The 4,322-nt window shown below is 42.7% G+C and overlaps 1 long non-coding RNA gene across 1 annotated transcript; it reads right to left on the reverse strand.

Moving 5' to 3' along the window:
* Window positions 1–550: 550 nt before the first annotated feature.
* LOC125532014 lies at window positions 551–3,679 on the reverse strand. The gene is made up of 2 exons (XR_007293679.1): window positions 3,509–3,679; window positions 551–3,411 (listed from the first exon to the last, which is right to left on the reverse strand). It is a non-coding gene; the product is annotated as an uncharacterized LOC125532014 (long non-coding RNA).
* Window positions 3,680–4,322: the final 643 nt, after the last annotated feature.

Genomic DNA, 4,322 nt, shown 5'->3' on the forward strand with positions numbered 1-4,322 from the left:
TATTCGTCCTTCGTCACTGTTTTTGTGTTCCTCCTCGAATTCACCTTCAATTCGTGAAGATCAGGCAACTAGGGTTCATTTCTGTGAAAAATCAAATTTGGATATTATTTTCTTCTTGTAAGAGATCATGATTGAACCAAGGCCCACATTGGTACAAGATTGAACCAAGGCCCACCCTAGGACAACTAGAAAGCTTGCTTTTGGAAGTTTCCTCATAGAGCCCTCCCAAAGTTTCATATCTGAAAGTTCAAGAAACTAGCAAAGCTTGGTTGAAGGCCCTCATGTCGCAAAATCCAATCCCACATTTGTACTTTGCCGGTCTCATCTTGTCCCAACTCAACCAGGCCATAAAGAATAAAAATAAAGTTAGAACATTCTGAGATGTTGTTTGTTAAATTTTCATCAATCCTTACTGGAGTATATTATCAACTTGGGAGTACTGAACTGAAAATGTACTCCAAAACAAAAAAAAGGATCTTGATGGAGTCGAACCATCATTCCCAGCAATTTATTTGCTAGAATGCCCTTTCCAGTTCAGAGCTTAAGATCCATGATTTATTTATTTCATATTAACCAAAATAATAGGACCAAACCATCTGTAGACATCGTAAGTTGACAAAATACTAATACCACAACCTGCTTGCTAAAGTTTAATTTGCTGATCACAAATTAAAGCATAAAAATGAAAACACTAGCAAGGAATGATATCCCAACTTCCAAATTTAGAGATATTATTGTGCATTTTTTTATAGAATCGCGAATCATAATTTATTAAGATAGTTTTGAAAGAAAAAAATCATATAATTTAAGCTACAAAGAACATTTATGATGCTAGATTCTGTAAATATGGAGACAATGCAATCAAATCAGGAACCAGTGAGCTCAAATTGATGCCATATGTGCATGGCTAGGAATTGCATGCAAATGTAAGATTACACATAACCAGACGTACAAGCATGGAATGTGAAACCAACTGCTCCCGAATAGACATTGCTGATAAAAAAAGGCATTCATAATCGTTAATTTTTCTGATATGACAGGCTATACATCCAGTAAACCTCAACTGGAATCCAGCTGATCACCGAAGTATGATGAAGAACATATGGACAAGCTCGAGTCCTCACGGCCATTAACAAGGCATCAAATTTGGAAGACTGACAAGTATACAAAGGAGAAAACAAGCCCTTCAATAACAGGATGAGAATTAACAGGAAATAGTTGAATTACGACCAAAGGTACAAAGCTCATAACATTGTACAATAGAAAATATGCAGAGTAACCAAAACTTCTCAGAAAAGCCTGCGCTGAAAAAAGTTAACAGCGGCTTTTTTTCTAAAAGAAACATTGTAACATTGAACAAAGGTTGCTCATTGACGAAGGGTAAACCACCATGTACGCTTTGAGTTGGGATGACGTGCATATGCAAATTTAAATTGATATAGCGAAGTGCTTGCCTGATAGAAGCAGTTAGATGTACCTTCGTTTGTAGTTATCATTGCTCTTCAGTAGGTAGTTATCGCCGCACCCAGGCCCATTGATACATTTGCTATGTAGGATTGTGGTGCAATTTAAGAAGATCTTGGGGAATCAACAACACATGTGAAGGACAGAGACACCATGGCAGGGTGGAGAACCCGGGCAAAATATAACAAATTGATAGTTCCCGTGCGATCTCCACCCCGCAAACCAATAAAATATACTTTTTATTGTCTCGGCCTGCCAGCGAGCGCACCCGACATGGCAAAGGCCGCCCTACCCTACCAATGTAGTACAGCAAGTAATGCAAATACAACACGCACGTACACACATGCGCATCAATCAGCTTACCGACACAATTACCTTTATGTGATGTTTGGGGGCAGGCAAGCATCATCTTGTCAACAAAAGGAACCATGAACGTCATCTGGATTTGATCAGCAAACATGAAGTATAAATCGGATGACCAGTTCCCTCCCGGGCCTTGTGGGCAGCAGCAAGCACCAGAGAACTGGACGACCATCGACGAAAATATGCAAAGTAACCAAAAATTCTGGAAAAGCTTGTGCTGCAAAAAGTTAACAACGCTTTTTTTCTAGCAAAAGACATTGCAGTGAAAAAGAATGCTAATGATATCTCATGGGTATTTCAGTACTATATATCGTGCTGGCGCGGTGCAAGAGCACAAGATTTACAGGTATGAACCGATCTTGTATCAAACCAAAATGCGGTTGTTCAGTATGGTTATGTTTTGCGTCGGGGTGACGTTCACATGCAAATTTAAATTGATATAACGAAGTGCTTGCCTGATAGAAGCAGCTAGATGTACCTTGGTTTTGTAGTTGTCCCTGATCTTCAGAAATCAGTTATCATTGATCTTCAGTACGTAATTATCGCGGCACCCAGGCCTATCGATATATTTGTTACTATGTAGGATCGTGGTGTACCATGAGGATATCGCAGAATCAACAACACATGAAAGGAGGACAGAGACACCATGGCAGGGTGGAGAACCCGGGCAAAATAGAAGAAATTGATAGTTCCCGTGCGATCTCCACCCCGCGGACACCAGCAAAATATTCCTTTTATTGTCTCGTGGCCTGCCAAGCGAGCGCACCCGACATGGCAAAGGCCGTCCTATGCTACCAATGTAATACAACAGGTAATAATACAATAGGCACGCACGTACACACATGCGCACCAATCAGCTTACCAACACAATTACCTTTCTGTGATGTTTGGAGACGGGCAAAGCATCATGTGGTTAGCTAAAGGAACCACGAACATGAACCATAAATCGGATGACCTCGGGCGCCTTGTGAACAGCAGCAAGCACCTAAGAGCCTTCTTCGCCCAGACGATGAACATGAACTGTCGGCGTGCCCGGATACAACATAAACTGACGGATCTGGCGCATCAACTGATTCAGGCGTCACAAGCGGACCGCCAGAAAACCTCAGACGAACTTGGATCAAGGGATAGACATCTACTAGAGAGTCACCACAGGAACCACCTCTTCGGATGGCACAACATCCTGAATCAAAGAGAACACACCACCTGTCGATATCTGAACAGCATATAGAAAATCGGCTAACTTATCTAGAGAATATATTGGCTCATGCATGAAAAGGAATTAGGGATTTTGTGAAATAAACAAAGGAAACAGACATGTATGGATCTAGATCTAGCCTTGCTAACAAGCAAAATTATAGCTACGCAACTTGGCTTAAGGGATAGACATGTACAGGCGAACCGCCAGAAAATCCGACCCATCAACGACTGATTCGGCCATCACAGGCGAATCGCCAGAAAATCTCAGACGAACTTGGCTTAAGGGATAGACATGTACTGATGAGGCAAATCGTCAGTCACGGGAACGACCTCTTCAGACATCCTGAATCAAAGAGAACAGACCACGCGAAACATATAGTATACCTACGAAATCACAAAATTATACCTACTCCAATCGGAAATAACCTGGATTCTAACTTGTAAATCGAAAAGGAAGAGGAGGAACAAGATTAGGTGGCACCTCACGATTGTGTCGCGACGAAACAAAGACGTGGCTGCGACGGGCGATGGGAGCAGGAGAGGACGGGGCAATCGAGGGGAAAGGCGTATATAAAAGGTGGGATGGTTGATGGGATTGTCGATGATGGAGTCGGTTCGGGTGATGGACGGCTTGGATTGGATCACGTAGCTGTCTACATAGCCTTGTCGGCTGGGGAACGACGGAGGACCTCACGTCTAGCACGAACTTTTCCTGATGCTCACCTCTGCGTGTCCCTTTCGGCCACGTTTTCTTCGTCCGATTTGCGTCATCCCTTGCGTCACCAGGAGGGCCAGATCGTCCACGGCCCAAACAACCATGTTCCTCTTCCTGTGGCGAGTTGTTTCATGCGTTTATCCAACGGACGTTAGATTTTTATAGGCATGCCAAACGAAGTATTTGTCATGACAAATTATACGTGTCAAAGATGGTAAGTCTAGTTGGCGAGCACAGCAAATCCGCCTCTGTTTATTTATTTTTCTAGGAAATTGCCGTGTTTCAAACTAAAATTTGCCATCCTCACGCCAATATAAATTACCATGAAAAACATTTGATTTGACGTAAGATTTTTATCATTTTAAATTTTTTTTATTAAAAAAAGCCCGTACGTTGCAACGGAGATACGTAGAAGGCCGCTAGCGTAACTTGGACGAGTAGCGTAGCATTGAGGGGCTGGCCCATAAATGATGTGCGAGATAGCAAGAGACCTAAAACACTATTAAGATATCTAGCGTGCGTACATGTGTGTGTGTGTGTGGGGGGGGGGGGGGGGGGGGGAGGGGTTGGCTTCCGCGGG

This window comes from Triticum urartu, unplaced genomic scaffold, assembly GCF_003073215.2.
Source record: "Triticum urartu cultivar G1812 unplaced genomic scaffold, Tu2.1 TuUngrouped_contig_8793, whole genome shotgun sequence".
In the NCBI taxonomy this organism is placed as follows: Eukaryota; Viridiplantae; Streptophyta; class Magnoliopsida; order Poales; family Poaceae; genus Triticum; species Triticum urartu.